Source organism: Pleurodeles waltl, chromosome 2_2 (genome assembly GCF_031143425.1).
Source record: "Pleurodeles waltl isolate 20211129_DDA chromosome 2_2, aPleWal1.hap1.20221129, whole genome shotgun sequence".
Lineage (NCBI taxonomy): Eukaryota > Metazoa > Chordata > Amphibia > Caudata > Salamandridae > Pleurodeles > Pleurodeles waltl.
In genome coordinates, this window is record NC_090439.1 from 1,104,378,799 (window position 1) to 1,104,397,310 (window position 18,512).

The following is an 18,512-nucleotide window of genomic DNA, read 5'->3' on the forward strand; positions in this document are numbered from 1 at the left end:
ACCCCTCACTTAACACATGCACACTGCCATTGCAGATTGTGTGTGTTGGTAGGGAGAAAAATGCAAAGTCGAGATGGCATCCCCCTCAGGATGCAATGCACACTAAATACTGCCTGTGGCATAGTTACGTCACCCCTCTAGCAGGCGTTAAAGCCCTAAGGCAGGGTGCACAATACCACAGGTGAGGGCATAGCTGCATGAGCAATCTGACCCTACAGTGTCTACGTCTATTCTTAGACATTGTAAGTAAAGTGTGGCCATATTAAGTATATGGTCTGGGAGTTTGTCAAAACAAACTCCACAGCCCTATAATGGCTACACTGAATACTGGGAAGTTTGGTATCAAACTTCTCAGAATAATAAACCCACACTGATGCCAGTGTTGGATTTATTACAAAATGCACACAGAGGGCATCTTGAAAGATGCCCCCTGTATTTTACCCAATCCTTCAGTGCAGGACAGACTGGCCTGTGCCAGCCTGCCACTGAGATGAGTTTCTGACCCCCTGGGGTGAGAGCCTTTGTGCTCTCTGAGGCCAGAAACAAAGCCTGCAATGGGTGGAGGTGTTTAACACCTCCCCCTGCAGGAACTGTAACACCTGGCAGCGAGCCCCAAAGGCTCAGGCTTCGTGTTACAATGCCCCAGGGCACTCCAGCTAGAGGAGATGCCCGCCCCTGGGACACAGCCCCCACTTTTGGTGGCAAGTCCAGAGGAGATAATTAGAAAAACAAGGAGTCCTAAGGTGTCCTGAGCTAAGGTGACCCCTGCCTTAGTAAATCCTCCATCTTGTTATGGAGGATTCCCCCAAAAGGAATAAGGATGTGCCCCCCTCCCCTCAGGGAGGAGACACCAGGAGGGTGACCCCCCCAGACCTAAACACACCCCTAAATTCAGTATTTAGGGGCGACCCTGAACCCAGGAAATCAGATTCCTGCAACCTGAAGACAGAAGGACTGCTGACCTGAAAGCCCTGAAGAGACGACAGAGACACCAACTGACTTGGCCTCAGCCCTAAGGGCCTGTCTCCAGACTCAAAGAACCTGGACAGCGACGCATCCAATGGGGACCAGCGACCTCTGAGGACTCAAGGGACTGCCCTGAACCTAAAGGACCAAGAAACTCCGGAGAACAGCGGCACTATTCAGAACCTGCAACAACTTTGCAACAAAGAAGCAACTTTTAAAGAGACTCTCCCTTCCCGCCGGAAGCATGATACTTCACACTCTGCATCTGGCGCCCCCGGCTCGAGTTCAGGAGAACCAACACTGCAGAGAGGACTCCCAGGCGACTCCAATGACGTGGATACCCTGAGTCAACCCCCCTGCAGCCCCTACATCAACGCCTGCAGAGAGGATCCAGAGGCTCCCCTAACCGCGACTGGCTGGTAACAAAGGAACCTGACGCCTGGACCACGCACTGCACCCGCAGCCCCCAGAACTGAGAGGAACCACCTACCAGTGCAGGAGTGACCAGCAGGCGGCCTCATCCTAGCCCAGTCGGTGGCTGGCCCGAGGAGCCCCCCTGTACCTTGTCTGCGTCGCCTAAGTGACCCCCGGGTCCCTCCAGTCCTTTCAATAGCAAACCTGATGCCTACTTTGCCTACTGCACCCGGCCGCCCCTGTGCCGCTGAGGGTGTGTTTTGTGGGCCTGTGTGTGTCCCCCACCCCAGTGCTCTACAAAAACCCCCTGGTCTGCTCTCTAAGGACGCAGGTACTTACCTGTAAGCAGACTAGGACCGGAGCACCCCTGTTCTTCAAAGGCGCCTGTATGTTTTGGGCCCTCCTTTGACCTCTGCCCCTGACCGGCCCTGTGTTGCTGGTGCTGTGGCTTTGGGGTTGCCTTGAACCCCCAACGGTGGGCTGCCTATGCCCAGGAGACTGTGTAAGTGCTTTACTTACCTGAGAAACCTAACCAAACTTGCCACCTCCAGGAACTGTTGATTTTTGCAGTGTCCACTTTTAAAATAGCTTATTGCCATTTTAACCAAAACTGTGTGTACTACTGTATTAAATCAAAGTTCTATACTTACCTGTGTGAAGTACCTTGCATTTTATGTACTTACCTCAAATCTTGAATCTTGTCGTTCTAAAATAAAGAAAATTTATTTTTCTATATAAAAACTATTGGCCTGGAGTTAAGTCTTTGAGTGTGTGTTCCTCATTTACTGCCTGTGTGTGTACAACAAATATTTAACACTACCCTCTGATAAGCCTACTGCTCAACCACACTACCACAAAATAGAGCATTAGTATTATCTAATGTTGCCTCTATCAACCTCTAAGGGGAAACCTTGGACTCTGTGCACACTATCTCTCAGTTTGAGATAGTATATACAGAGCCAACTTCCTACAGTGCATCACAGGGTGAAAGTTATAGTTAGTTCACTATACTATAACTCACAAATGTCAGTGTTCTATTGTTTTTTTAAACCTTAACTCATTTCAACACATAACTATAGATTCTTTTTAATTACAGTAAGAACTTATTACTTTAATCTTAGTTCTTTCAAGTTAACATATATACGTGTGTGTGTGTGTGTGTGTATATATATATATATTGTTGTTATTTGGATTAAATTTGCACTATTGATACCTCGTGGAGTGCAGTGAATACTTTTTTAAATTTACATTTTTACGAGACTGGTTCTCTCCGTCACTGGCACCGACAGTGGAGTGCTCCGCTCAACAATTTTCAGACCATATTTGCTTGAGGATATATATATATATATATATATATATATATATATATATATATATATATATGGAAAATGTCACTTACCCAGTGTACATCTGTTCGTGGCATTAGTCGCTGCAGATTCACATGCTGTGCACATCCCGCCATCTGGTGTTGGGCTCGGAGTGTTACAAGTTGTTTTTCTTCGAAGAAGTCTTTTCGAGTCACGAGACCGAGGGACTCCTCCCATTTCGACTCCATTGCGCATGGGCGTCGACTCCATCTTAGATTGTTTTCCCCGCAGAGGGTGAGGTAGGAGTTGTGTATGCTAGTAATAGTGCCCATGCAATGGAGTGAATACGTATGTACATAATGAAGTTTAAAGTAATATATTTACAAATTTACAAATGTTCAAGATCAACTTCTAAACGGCTACAGGCTCCTGGGGAGGTGGGTGGGCGCATGTGAATCTGCAGCGACTAATGCCACGAACAGATGTACACTGGGTAAGTGACATTTTCCGTTCGATGGCATGTGTAGCTGCAGATACACATCCTGTGCATAGACTAGTAAGCAGTTATCTCCCCAAAAGCGGTGGTTTAGCCTGTAGGAGTTGAAGTTGTTTGAAATAATGTTCGTAGTACAGCTTGACCTACTGTGGCCTGTTGTGCAGTTAACACATCTACACAGTAGTGTTTGGTAAATGTATGAGGCGTAGACCATGTTGCTGCCTTACATATTTCGGTCATTGGAATATTTCCCAGAAAGGCCATGGTAGCACCTTTCTTTCTGGTTGAGTGTGCCTTTGGTGTAATAGTCAGCTCTCTCTTTGCTTTAAGATAGCAGGTTTGAATACACTTAACTATCCATCTAGCAATGCCTTGTTTAGAAATTGGATTCCCTGTATGAGGTTTTTGGAAAGCAATAAATAGTTGTTTTGTTTTTCGAATTAGTTTTGTTCTGTCAATGTAGTACATTAGCGCTCTTTTGATGTCTAATGTATGCAGTGCTCTTTCAGCTACAGAATCTGGCTGTGGGAAGAACACTGGTAATTCTACCGTTTGATTCAAGTGGAACGGGGAGATCACTTTTGGTAAAAAATTTGGATTTGTCCGTAGAACTACTTTATGCTTGTCTATTTGAATAAATGGTTCTTGTATGGTAAATGCTTGAATTTCACTCACTCTTCTTAGAGATGTGATGGCAATCAAAAATGCAACTTTCCATGTTAAGTATTGCATTTCAGAAGAGTGCATGGGCTCAAAAGGTGGGCCCATGAGTCGTGTTAAGACAATGTTGAGGTTCCATGAAGGAACTGGTGGCGTTCTTGGTGGTATAATTCTCTTTAGACCTTCCATAAATGCTTTTATGACTGGTATCCTAAATAATGAAGTTGAGTGCGTAATTTGCAGGTAAGCTGAAATTGCGGTAAGATGTATCTTTATTGAAGAGAAAGCTAGCTTTGACTTTTGCAATTGTAGTAAGTATCCTACTATATCTTTGGCAGATGCGTGTAAGGGTTGAATTTGATTATTATGGCAGTAATAAACAAATCTTTTCCACTTATTTGCATAGCAGTGTCTAGTGGTAGGTTTCCTAGCTTGTCTTATGACCTCCATACATTCTTGTGTGAGGTCTATGTGTCCGAATTCTAGGATTTCAGGAGCCAAATTGCTAGATTCAGCGATGCTGGATTTGGATGTCTGATCTGTTGTTTGTGTTGTGTTAACAGATCTGGTCTGTTTGGTAGTTTGACATGAGGTACTACTGAGAGGTCTAGTAGTGTTGTGTACCAAGGTTGTCTTGCCCATGTCGGTGCTATTAGTATGAGTTTGAGTTTGTTTTGACTCAATTTGTTTACTAGATATGGAAGGAGTGGGAGAGGGGGAAAAGCGTAAGCAAATGTCCCTGACCAGCTCATCCATAACGCATTGCCCTGAGACTGATCTTGTGGGTACCTGGATGCGAAGTTTTGGCATTTTGAGTTTTCCTTTGTTGCAAATAGATCTATTTGTGGTGTTCCCCAAATTTGGAAGTAAGTGTTTAGTATTTGGGGGTGAATCTCCCATTCGTGGATCTGTTGGTGATCCCGAGAGAGATTGTCTGCTAACTGGTTCTGAATTCCTGGAATAAATTGTGCTATTAGGCGAATGTGGTTGTGAATCGCCCAATGCCATATTTTCTGTGTTAGGAGACACAACTGTGTCGAGTGTGTCCCTCCCTGTTTGTTTAGGTAATACATTGTTGTCATGTTGTCTGTTTTGACAAGAATGTGTTTGTGGCTTATTATGGGTTGAAATGCTTTGAGCGCTAGAAATACCGCTAACAGTTCTAAGTGATTTATGTGAAACTGTTTTTGCTGTATGTCCCATTGTCCTTGGATGCTGTGTTGATTGAGGTGTGCTCCCCACCCTATCATGGAAGCATCTGTTGTTATTACGTATTGTGGCACTGGGTCTTGGAAAGGCCGCCCTTGGTTTAAATTTATACTGTTCCACCATTGAAGCGAGATGTATGTTTGGCGGTCTATCAACACCAGATCTAGAAGCTGACCCTGTGCTTGTGACCATTGTGATGCTAGGCACTGTTGTAAGGGCTGCATGTGCAACCTTGCGTTTGGGACAATGGCTATGCATGAAGCCATCATGCCTAGTAGTTTCATCACCAGTTTGACTTGTATCTTTTGTTTTGGATACATGGTCTGTATTACATTGTGAAATGTGTGAACTCTTTGTGGACTTGGAGTGGCAATCCCTTTTGCTGTGTTGATTGTCACTCCCAAGTATTGCAGTGTTTGACACGGCAGAAGGTGTGACTTTGTGTAGTTGATTGAGAAACCTAGTTTGTGGAGGATTTCTATGACATATTTTGTGTGTTGTGAACACCGTTTTAGCGTGTTGGTTTTGATTAACCAATCGTCTAGGTACGGGAACATATGTATTTGCTGCCTTCTGATATGTGCAGCTACCACTGCCAGGCATTTTGTAAAAACTCTTGGTGTAGTTGTTATTCTGAATGGCAACACTTTGAATTGGTAATGTATCCCTTGGAATACAAACCTTAAGTACTTTCTGTGTGAAGGATGTATTGGTATATGGAAATATGCATCCTTTAGGTCTAGTGTTGTCATGTAGTCTTGTTGTTTGAGCAGTGGGATTACGTCTTGTAATGTAACCATGTGAAAGTGATCTGATTTGATGTAGGTATTTAATGTTCTGAGATCTAGTATAGGTCTCAGACTCTTGTCTTTTTTGGGTATCAGAAAGTACAGGGAGTAAACTCCTGTGTTTATTTGTTGTTTTGGTACTAATTCTATTGCTTCTTTCTGTAGCAATGCCTGAACTTCTAGTCCTAGAAGATCTATATGTTGTTTTGACATATTGTGTGTTTTCGGTGGGACGTTTGGAGGGAATTTGAAAAATTCTATGCAATAACCATGCTGGATAATTGCTAAGACCCAAGTGTCTGTTGTTATTTCCTCCCAATGTTTGTAAAACTTGGTTAGTCTCCCCCCCACAGGTGTTATGTGTTGGAGATTTGTGACCTTGAAGTCACTGCTTGTTTGGAGGAGTTTTGGGACTTTGGAACTTTCCTCTATTCCTTTGAAATTGTCCCCCTCTATATTGTCCCCGAAAACCTCCCCGCTGATACTGGCTCTGGTAAGTGGGCTTTGTTTGTGAGGTTGTGGCTTCTGTGGTTTGCCCTCGAAACCCTCCTCGAAATTGTGTCTTTCGAAATGTGCCTCTGCTCAGTGGGGAGTAGAGTGCGCCCATGGCTTTGGCCGTGTCAGTGTCTTTCTTAAGTTTTTCGATCGCAGTGTCCACCTCCGGCCCAAACAACTGCTGTCCGTTGAATGGCATATTCAGCACAGCTTGCTGTATCTCTGGTTTAAATCCTGATGTACGCAGCCATGCATGTCTCCTTATTGTTACTGCTGTGTTGACGGTTCTAGCAGCTGTGTCTGCAGCATCCATTGCTGACCGTATCTGATTATTGGAGATACTCTGTCCTTCTTCTACTACTTGCTGCGCTCTTGCTGCATTATCCTGCCATCTAGTGTTGGGCTCGGAGTGTTACAAGTTGTTTTTCTTCGAAGAAGTCTTTTCGAGTCACAAGACCGAGGGACTCCTCCCTTTCGGCTGCATTGCGCATGGGCGTCGACTCCATCATAGATTGTTTTCCCCGCAGAGGGTGAGGTAGGAGTTGTGTATATAGTAAATGTGCCCATGCAATGGAGTAAGTATGTATGTACATAATGTGTATAAGAATAGTATTTATTTATAAATTTACAAGTTTCATTCAACTTATAACGGCTACAGGCTCCCGGGGAGGTGGGAGGGTGCATGTGAATCTGCAGCGTCTCATGCCACGAACAGATGTACACTGGGTAAGTGACATTTTCCGTTCGATGGCATATGTAGCTGCAGATACACATGCTGTGCATAGACTAGTAAGCAATAATCTCCCCAAAAGCGGTGGCTTTGCCTGTAGGAGTTGAAGTTGTTTGAAATAATGTTCGTAATACAGCCTGTCCTACTGTGGCTTGTTATGCTGTTAACACATCTACACAGTAATGTTTTGTGAATGTATGAGGCGTAGACCATGTGGCTGCCTTACAAATTTCTGTCATAGGTATATTCCCTAAAAAAGCCACTGTGGCGCCTTTTTTCCTAGTGGAATGCGCCTTTGGTGTAATAGGTAGATCCCTTTTTGCTTTAATATAGCAGGTTTGAATACAATTCACTACCCATCTGGCAATGCCTTGCTTGGATATAGGATTCCCTGCATGAGGTTTTTGGAAGGCTACAAATAATTGTTTTGTTTTGCGAAACTGTTTTGTTCTGTCAATGTAATACATTAGTGCTCTTTTGATGTCTAACGTATGTAAGGCTCTTTCTGCTACTGAGTCTGGTTGTGGAAAAAAGACTGGGAGTTCCACTGTTTGGTTTAGGTGGAATGGTGATATAACTTTTGGTAAAAATTTTGGATTTGTACGGAGAACCACTTTATGTTTATGTATTTGTATAAAGGGTTCTTGTATAGTAAATGCTTGTATTTTGCTTACTCTTCTAAGAGATGTGATAGCTATCAGGAAGGCTACCTTCCAAGTTAAGTATTGCATTTCACAAAAGTGCATGGGTTCAAATGGTGGTCCCACGAGTCGTGTTAATACAATATTGAGGTTCCACGAAGGTACTGGTGGTGCCCTTGGGGGTATGATTCTTTTTAATCCTTCAATAAATGCTTTGATGACTGGGATTCGAAAGAGCGATGTTGAATGTTTAATCTGCAGATAAGCAGATATTGCTGTGAGATGTATTTTAATAGAAGAGAATGCTAGGTTAGATTTTTGTAAGTGTAATAAGTAACTTACAATGTTTTTTGCGGAAGCATGTAGTGGTTGAATTTTATTATTGTGGCAGTAGTAAACAAATCTTTTCCATTTGTTTGCATAACAATGTCTTGTAGTAGGTTTCCTAGCTTGTTTAATGACCTCCATACATTCTTGTGTAAGGTCTAAGTGTCCAAATTCTAAGACTTCAGGAGCCAGATTGCTAGATTGAGCGATGCTGGATTCGGGTGTCTGATCTGTTGTTTGTGCTGAGTTAACAGATCTGGTCTGTTTGGTAATTTGACATGAGGTACCACTGATAGGTCCAGCAGTGTTGTGTACCACAGTTGGCGAGCCCAGGTTGGTGCTATGAGTATTAGTTTGAGTCTGTTTTGACTCAGTTTGTTTACCAGATAAGGAATGAGTGGGAGAGGGGGAAAAGCGTAAGCAAATATCCCTGACCAACTCATCCATAACTCATTGCCATTGGACAGAGGGTGTGGGTACCTGGATGCAAAGTTTTGGCATTTTGCGTTTTCTTTTGTTGCGAATAGATCGATTTTTGGTGTTCCCCAGCGTAGAAAGTAATCTTGTAGGATCTGGGGATGAATCTCCCATTCGTGTGTCTGTTGATGATCTCGACTGAGATTGTCGGCTAAATGGTTTTGAATCCCTGGGATGTATTGTGCTATTAGGCGAACGTGATTGTGAATTGCCCAATGCCAAATCTTTTGTGCTAAGAGACACAGTTTTGACGAGTGTGTCCATCCTTGCTTGTTGAGGTAATACATTGTTGTCATGTTGTCTGTTTTGACAAGAATGTGTTTGTGGGCTATTAGTGGTTGAAATGCTTTTAATGCTAGAAACACTGCCAACAGTTCTAAATGATTTATGTGGAGTTGTTTTTGTTGATTGTCCCATTGTCCCTGTATGCTGTGCTGGTTGAGGTGTGCTCCCCACCCCATCATGGAAGCATCTGTTGTGATCATGTATTGAGGCACTGGGTCTTGGAATGGCCGCCCTTGGTTTAAATTTATAGGGTTCCACCATTGAAGCGAGAAGTGTGTCTGGCGGTCTACAAACACTAGATCTTGGAGTTGACCCTGTGCTTGTGTCCATTCTGTTGCTAGGCACTGTTGTAAGGGCCGCATGTGTAGTCTTGCATTTGGGACAATGGCTATGCATGAAGACATCATGCCTAGAAGTTTCATTACAAACCTCACTTGGTAGTGTTGGTTTGGTTGCATGTTTAATATTATATTCTGGAAGGCTTGTACTCTTTGTGGACTTGGAGTGGCAATCGCCTTTTGTGTGTCGAGTGTTGCTCCTAAGTATTGTTGTATTTGGGATGGTTGTAGATGTGATTTTTGGTAATTTATAGAGAACACTAGTTTGTGTAGAGTTTGTATAACGTATTGTGTGTGAAGCAGACACTGTTGTTGAGTGCTGGTTTTTATTAACCAATCGTCTAAGTATGGGAATACGTGCATGTGCTGTCTCCTTATATGAGCGGCTACTACTGCAAGGCATTTTGTGAATACCCTTGGGGCTGTTGTTATCCCAAATGGTAACACCTTGAATTGGTAATGCACGCCCTGTATTACAAACCTTAAGTATTTCCTGTGAGAAGGATGTATGGGTATGTGGAAATATGCATCCTTGAGATCTAACGTTGGCATGTAGTCTTGTTTTTTGAGCAAGGGAATCACGTCTTGAAGTGTTACCATGTGGAAGTGATCTGATTTGATGTAGAGATTCAGTGTTCTGAGGTCTAATATGGGTCTCAACGTTTTGTCTTTCTTTGGAATTAGGAAGTACAGGGAGTAGACACCTGTCAATTTTTGATGGTTGGGTACTAGTTCTATTGCTTGTTTTTGTAACAATGCTTGGACTTCTAGCTGAAACAAGTCTAAGTGTTGTTTGGACATATTGTGTGCTCTTGGGGGTACATCTGGTGGGAAATTTATGAATTCTATGCAATAACCATGTTGGATAATGGCTAGGACCCATGCGTCCGTAGTTATGTTTGTCCAGTTTTGGTAGTATGCAGTAAGTCTCCCCCCCACTGGTGTTGAGTGTTGGGGGTTTGTGACATTGAAGTCACTGTTTGGCTTGGGGTGTTTTAGGGCTTTGGAATTTCCCCCTTGCTTTTGGGAATTGTCCGCCCCTGTATGACCCTCGAAACCCTCCTCTCTGGTACTGCCCCTGATAGGTGGGTCTGGCTTGTGAGGTGGAAGGCTCTGTGGTTTGGGAACGAAACCCCCCTCTAAACTGTGGTCTTCTAAAAGTGACCCTGCTTTGTGGGGAGTAGAGCGCGCCCATGGCTTTAGCCGTGTCTGTGTCCTTTTTGAGCTTTTCGATTGCCGTGTCCACCTCCGGCCCAAACAATTGTTCTTGGTTAAACGGCAGATTTAGCACAGCCTGCTCGATTTCCGGTTTAAAACCCGAGCTCCGTAACTATGCATGCCTGCGAATGGTTACCACAGTGTGCACTGTCCGTGCTGCTGTGTCTGCCGAGTCCAGAGCAGACCTTATCTGGTTGTTGGAAATCGCTTGTCCTTCCTCAACAACCTGTTGGGCACGTTTTTGCTGTTCCTTGGGCAAGTGCTGAATTATATGTTGCATCTCGTCCCAGTGTGCCCTGTCGTAGGGAGCCAGTAGAGCCTGTGAATTGGCAATCCGCCATTGATTGGCTGCCTGTGCTGCCACTCGTTTGCCCGCAGCATCGAACTTCCAACTTTCCTTGTCGGGCGGTGGTGCGTCTCCTGATGATTGGGAGTTTGCCCTCTTTCTGGCTGCTCCCACGACTACCGAATCTGGTGTCAGTTGCTGTGTTATAAACACAGGGTCCGTTGGGGGAGGTTTATATTTCTTCTCCACCCTAGGCGTGATAGCTCTGCCTTTCACTGGGTCCTGGAACACCTGTTTGGCGTGCTTGAGCATGCCTGGGAGCATTGCAAACTTTGATAAAAGCTGTGAGTGGATGCCAAGGTGTTGAATAAGAAGTCATCTTCTATCGGCTCCGCATTCATTGCTACATTGTGGAAAGTAGCTGCTCTTGCTAACACCTGCATATATGCAGTGTTGTCCACTGGTGGTGATGGCCTTGCCGGGTAACAATCGGGACTGTTGTCGGAGACCGGTGCATCATATAAGTCCCATGGATCCGGGTCATCCTGTGTCATCCCCGTGTGTGTTGGTGACTGCCTTTGGGGGTGTTGTTACCGGGGACAGCTGTGGTGAGTGCAGTGGAGAAGGCTGTGGCGAAAACCTTGGTGGTGGTGTTCTGTCTCTAGCCACCTTTGCCTTTAGCTGCATTTCCGACTCCTGGAATGCTAGCTTTCTTTTTATTTTTATTGGAGGAAGAGTTTGAATTTTACCAGTCTCTTTCTGGATGTGCAGCCTCCTTTGAATATGGTCTGGCTCTCCCATACTTAATTCCTGCTCAAATCTGTGCCCTTGCATTTGGCTGGAAAGTCCGTGCTCCTCTGTGTAGGAGCCTGTTTTTGTCTCCGAGGCTGCCTTTTTCGGCACCGAAGGTTTCGGACCAGTCTTTTTCAGCTCTGAGGAAACCTTTTTTACTTTGGGCGTGTCGCCTTCTCAGTGCTGAGATGGTTCGGAGCCGGTATCTCGACCGGAGTCCGATGTCTTCGGCTGTTGGGAGGCCTTTTTCGGTGCCAATGGTTGGTCACTGTGTTTTCGGGTTAAGCCATGGCCTGTTGGCGGTGGCATCCCCTTGACCTTTATAATCTTGGAGTGAAGCTTGGCTGGGGCAGGTTTACTCACAGTTTTTTGCTGTGCCTTCGGCTGCTCACTTTCGGAGTCATCCGAGTCCGATTCTTGAATGGAGATTCTCTCCTCTTCCTCGACGTCGATCTGTTCGGCCGGTGTCGACACCATCTGAAGTCTTCTGGCTCTTCGATCGTGTAGGGTGTTCTTCGATCGAAATGCCCGACAGGCCTCGCAAGTATCCTCCCTGTGTTCCGGTGATAGACACAGATTACAGAAGTGTTGGTCTGTGTAAGGATACTTGGCGGGGCAATTTGGGCAGAAGCGGAAGGGGGTCCGGTCCATGAGTTTCAACGATGGACGCGGTCGGGCCGCCCAGGCCCCGCTGAAGAGTGGAAGCCCCGAAGGGCCGCCGGAGCGCTTCTACAATCGGTGTTGATGTACTAACACTAAACCGGTACCGAGCGCAAACAATACCGTCAAATTTTTCGATACTTAGCTAACTTTCCCGATTCGAAATACGGAGCGAAGAGGAACACGTCCGAACCCAATGGCGGAAAGAAAACAATCTAAGATGGAGTCGACGCCCATGCGCAATGGAGCCGAAAGGGAGGAGTCCCTCGGTCTCGTGACTCGAAAAGACTTCTTCGAAGAAAAACAACTTGTAACACTCCGAGCCCATCACTAGATGGCAGGATAATGCACAGCATGTGTATCTGCAGCTACACATGCCATTGAACATATATATATATATATATATATATATGGAAAATGTCACCCAGTGTAAATCTGTTCGTGGCCTGAGACGCTGCAGATTCACATGCTGTGCATTATCCTGCACTAGATCTTGTAGTTGACCCCGTGCTTGCGTCCATTGTTTTGTTAGGCAATGTTGTAAAGGCCGCATGTGTAATCTTGCGTTTGGGACAATGGCTATACATGAGGACATCATGCCTAGTAGTTTCATTACAAACCTTACCGTGTATTGTTGGTTTGGTTGTATTTTTGATTTTACAATTTGGAACGATTGGACTCTTTGTGGACTTGGAGTGGCATTTGCTCTTTGTGTGTTGAGTGTTGCTCCCAAGTATTGTTGTATTTGGGATGGTTGCAGATGTGATTTTTGGTAATTTATAGAGAACCCTAGTTTGTGTAGAGTTTCTATGACGTATTGCGTGTGAAATTGACATTGTTGTTGAGTGATGGCTTTTATTAGCCAGTCGTCTAAATATGGGAATACGTGCATATGCTATCTCCTTAGGTGAGCTGCTAGTACTGTTAGGCATTTTGTGAATACTCTGGGGGCTGTTGTTATTCCGAACGGTAGCACCTTAAATTGATAGTGTTTGCCTTGAATTACAAACCTTAGGTATTTCCTGTGAGAAGGATGGATGGGAATGTGGAAATACGCATCCTTGAGATCCAGCGTTGTCATGTATTCCCCCTTTTTTAGTAAGGGGACTACGTCTTGAAGTGTTACCATGTGGAAATGGTCTGATTTGATGAAGAGATTCAGTGTTCTGAGATCTAAGATAGGCCTTAACGTTTTGTCTTTCTTTGGAATGAGGAAATATAGTGAGTAAACGCCTGTTCCTTTTTGGTGATTGGGTACGAGCTCTATTGCTTGTTTTTGTAGCAGTGCTTGGACCTCTATATGTAATAGGTCTAAGTGTTGTTGAGACAGTCTGTGCGTTTTTGGTGGCACATCTGGAGGGAATGTTGTGAATTCTATGCAATAACCATGTTGGATAATTGATAGGACCCATGTGTCTGTGGTAACATGTGTCCAATTGTGGTAGTATTTGGTTAGCCTCCCCCCACTGGTGGCAAGTGTTGGGGTGTTGTGACATTGAAGTCACTGCTTGCTAGGGCTTGGTTTGGCAGGCTGGAATTCCCCTCTTCCTCTTGGGAATTGTCCTCTATAGGAACCACGAAACCTCCCGCCCCCTTTGGTATTGTGGCTGATAGGTGGGTTTTGTTTGGGAGGTGGAAGGTTCAGATGTTTGTTGCCGAAACCCCCCCTCTAAATTGTGGTTTCCTAAAAGTGCCTCTGAATTGTGGGGAGTAGAGCGCGCCCATGGCTGTGGCCGTGTCTTTTTTCATCTTTTCGATGGCAGTATCGACCTCCGGCCCAAACAACTGATGTTGGTTAAACGGCATATTTAGTACCGCTTATTGAATTTCTGGTTTGAATCCAGAACTCCGTTGCCATGCATGCCTTCGAATCGTTACAGCTGAGTTGACAGTCCGTGCTGCTGTATCTGCAGAGTCTAATGCGGACCTTATCTGATTGTTATATATGGCCTGTCCCTCTTCAACTACTTGCTGGGCACGTTTTTGGTGTTCCTTGGGCAAGTGCTGGATGATGTCTTGCATCTCGTCCCAGTGTGCCCTGTCGTAGCGTGCAAGTAGGGCTTGCGAATTAGCAATTCGCCATTGATTGGCTGCCTGTGATGCCACTCGCTTGCCTGCTGCATCGAATTTCCGACTTTCTTTGTCAGGTGGTGGAGAATCCCTCGACGATTGAGAATTTGTTCTTTTCCTTGCTGCTCCTACAACCACTGAGTCCGGTGTGAGCTGCTGTGTTATAAACAATGGGTCTGTTGGAGGTGGTTTGTATTTCTTTTCGACCCTAGGCGTTATCGCTCTTCCTTTTACAGGCTCTTGGAAGACCTGTTGTGCGTGCTTGAGCATGCCCGGTAGCATTGGCAGGCTTTGGTAGGATGCGTGGGTGGATGCCAAAGTGTTAAAAAGGAAGTCATCCTCCACTGGCTCAGTGTGCATTGCTACGCTGTGGAACGTAGCTGCCCTGGAAAGTACCTGCGTATATGCAGTACTGTCTTCTGGTGGTGATGGCCCGGTTGGATACCATTCTGGGCTGTTATCCCATACTGGTGGATCATATAAATCACATGCATCAGCATCATCTCGGGTCATCCAGTAGGTGTAGGTGACTACATTATTGGTGTTCCCACTGGTGACAATTGTGGTGAGTGCAGTGGGGATGGTTGTGGTGAGACCTGTGGTGTTGGTGACTTGTCTCTAACCACTTTGGCCTTTGGTTGCATTTCTGTTTCTTGAAATGCAAGTTTTCTTTTAGATTTGAGTGGAGGTAAAGTCTGAATCTTGCCAGTGTCCTTTTGGATATGTAGCCTCTGTTGTCTTTGATCAGGTTCCTCTATATCCAACTCTTGCTCAAATCTATGTTTTTCCTTGAGTTGTTTGGAAAGCCATTGCTCCTCTGTGTATGAGCTTCTTTTCGGCTCTGAGGCCGCTTTTTTCGGTACCGAAGTTTCAGATGTTATAGTCTTTTTCGGTTCCGAGGAGCTTTTACGGGTTTTGTTCGTTTCGATCACTCAGTGTCGAAATCGTTCCGTGCCGGAATCACGACCGGAGTGGGAAGTCTTCTGCAACTCTTTGGCCTTTTTCGGTGCCGATGTCTGGTCACCTTCCTTTCGGTGGGTTGAGCCATGGCCTGCTGGCGGTGGCGTCCCCATGGCCTTAAGTATTTTGGTGTGACCCTGAGTTTGGGACGGGGCAGGTTTACTCACGGTTCGTTGCACCGTCGAGGGTCGTTCACTGTCGGATTCATCCGAGCCCGTCTCTTGGATAGAGATTCTTTCCTCCTCCTCGACGTCGAGCTCTTCTTTCGGTTTCAACGCCATTTGCAGTCTTCTTGCGCGTCGATTTCTCAAGGTCTTCTTTGATCGAAACGCTCGGCAAGCTTCACAAGTATCCTCTCTGTGTTCAGGTGACAAACACAGATTACAGACTGCTGGTCTGTATAAGGATACTTTGCATGACACTTAGGACAGAAACGGAAGGGGGTCCGGTCCATTAGTCTGGGACGACGGGTGTGGTCGGGCCGACCAGGCCTCAGTGAAGAGTGGAAGCCCCGAAGGGCCGCCGAAGCGGTCTTGACGTCGGTGCCGATACACTAATACTAACCCGATACCGAACGATAACAATACCGTCAAATTTTTGATACTTTAGCTAACTTTCCCGATTCAAAATACGGAGCGAAGAGGAACACGTCCGAACCCGATGACGGAAAGAAAACAATCTAAGATGGAGTCGACACCCATGCGCAATGGAGCCGAAAGGGAGGAGTCACTCGGTCCTGTGACTCGAAAAGACTTCTTCGAAGAAAAACAACTTGTAACACTCCGTGCCCAACACTAGATGCAGGATAATGCACAGCATGTGTATCTGCAGCTACACATGCCACCGAAAGGAAAATGTCACTTACCCAGTGTACATCTGTTCGTGGCATGAGTCGCTGCAGATTCACATGCTGTGCACAGTCCGCCGTCTGGTGTTGGGCTCGGAGTGTTACAAGTTGTTTTTTCTTCGAAGAAGTCTTTTCGAGTCACGAGGCCGAGGGACTCCTCCCCTTTCGGTTCCATTGCGCATGGGCGTGGACTCCATCTTAGATTGTTTTCCCCGCAGAGGGTGAGGTAGGAGTTGTGTATATTAGTAATAGTGCGCCCATGCAATGGAATGAATACTTATGTACATAATAAAGGTTTAAAGTAATATATTTACAAATGTACAATTGTTTAAGATCTACTTCTAAACGGCTACAGGCTCCTGGGGAGGCGGGTGGGCGCATGTGAATCTGCAGCGACTCATGCCACGAACAGATGTACACTGGATAAGTGACATTTTCCGTTCGATGGCATGTGTAGCTGCAGATACACATGCTGTGCATAGACTAGTAAGCAGTTATCTCCCCAAAAGCGGTGGTTCAGCCTGTAGGAGTTGAAGTAGTTTGAAATAATGTTCTTAGTACAGCGTGACCTACTGTGGCTTGTTGTGCAGTGAACACATCTACACAGTAGTGCTTGGTAAATGTATGAGGCGTAGACCAGGTTGCTGCCTTACATATTTCATTCATTGGAATATTCCCTAGAAAGGCCATGGTAGCTCCTTTCTTTCTGGTTGAGTGTGCCTTTGGTGTAATAGGCAGCTCTCTTTTTGCTTTAAGATAGCAGGTTTGAATACACTTAACTATCCACCTAGCAATGCCTTGTTTTGAAATTGGATTACCTGTATGAGGTTTTTGAAAGGCAATAAATAGTTGTTTTGTCTTCCTAATTTGTTTTGTTCTGTCAATGTAGTACATTAGTGCTCTTTTGATGTCTAATGTATGTAGTGCTCTTTCAGCTACCGAATCTGGCTGTGGGAAGAACACTGGTAATTCTACTGTTTGATTCAAGTGGAACGGTGAGATAACCTTTGGTAAGAATTTTGGAATTGTTCTTAGAACTACCTTATTCTTGTGTATTTGAATAAATGGTTCTTGTATGGTAAATGCCTGAATCTCACTCACTCTTCTTAGAGATGTGATGGCAATGAGAAATGCAACTTTCCAAGTATTGCATTTCACAGGAATGCATGGGTTCGAAAGGTGGACCCATGAGCCTTGTTAAGACAATGTTGAGGTTCCATGAAGGAACAGGTGGTGTCCTTGGTGGTATAATTCTCTTTAGACCTTCCATAAACGCTTTAATGACAGGTATTCTAAATAGGGAAGTTGAATGAGTAGTCTGCAGGTAAGCAGATATTGCGGTGAGATGTATCTTTATGGAAGAGAAAGCTAGATTTGATTTTTGCAAATGTAGTAAATATCCTACTACATTTTTTGGAGATGCGTGCAATGGTTGAATTTGATTATCATGGCAGTAACAAACAAATCTTTTCCATTTATTTGCATAGCAGTGTCTAGTGGAAGGTTTTCTAACTTGTTTTATGACCTCCATACACTCTTGTGTGAGGTCTAAGGGGGTCATTCTGACCTCGGCGGTCCGGGGTCGGCGGTAGCACCGCCAACAGGCTGGCGGTGCTCCGCCGGGCATTCTGACCGCGGCGGTACAGCCGCGGCCAGAAACGGAAAGTCGCCGGTGTACCGCCGACTTTCCGCTGCCCATGGGAATCCGCCATGGCGGCGCAGCTTGCTGCGCCGCCATGGGGGTTCCGACCCCCTCACCGCCATCCTGTTCCTGGCGGTTCCGCCCGCCAGGAACAGGATGGCGGTGATGGGTGTCGTGGGGCCCCTGGGGGCCCCTGCAGTGCCCATGCCAGGGCCCCACTTTGAATTTCAGTGTCTGCTCAGCAGACACTGAAATTTGCGACGGGTGCTACGGCACCCGTCGCACATCCTCCACTCCGCCGGCTCCATTCGGAGCCGGCATCCTCATGGAGGGGTGTTTCCCACTGGGCTGGCGGGCGGCCTTTTGGCGGTCGCCCGCCAGCCCAGTGGGAAACCCAGAATACCTGCGGCGGTCTTTTGACTGCGCAGTGGTATTCTGGCGGTTCCCTCCAGGCGGGCGGCTCCTGCCGCCCGCCGGGGTCAGAATGACCCCCTAAGTGTCCGAATTCTAGGATTTCAGGAGCCAAATTGCTAGATTCAGTGATGCTGGGTTTGGATGCCTGATCTGTTGTTTGTGTTGTGTTAACAGATCTGGTCTGTTGGGTAGCTTGACATGAGGTACTACTGACAGGTCTAGTAGTGTTGTGTACCAAGGTTGTCTTGCCCATGTTGGTGCTATTAGTATGAGTTTGAGTTTGTTTTGACTCAATCTGTTTACTAGATATGGAAGGAGAGGGAGAGGGGGAAAAGCGTACGCAAATATCCCTGACCAGTTCATCCATAGAGCATTGCCTTGGGATCGCTGGTGTGGGTACCTGGATGCGAAGTTTTGGCATTTTGAGTTTTCTTCTGTTGCAAATAGGTCTATTTGGGGTGTTCCCCAAATTTGAAAGTAAGTGTTCAGT

General features: G+C 45.6%; 1 protein-coding gene across 3 annotated transcripts in view; it reads right to left on the reverse strand.

Moving 5' to 3' along the window:
- The window catches only part of LOC138282889 (1-phosphatidylinositol 4,5-bisphosphate phosphodiesterase gamma-1-like), a 576,794-nt gene that overhangs the window by 124,436 nt on the left and 433,846 nt on the right, over positions 1 to 18,512 (reverse strand). The window lies entirely within an intron of this gene.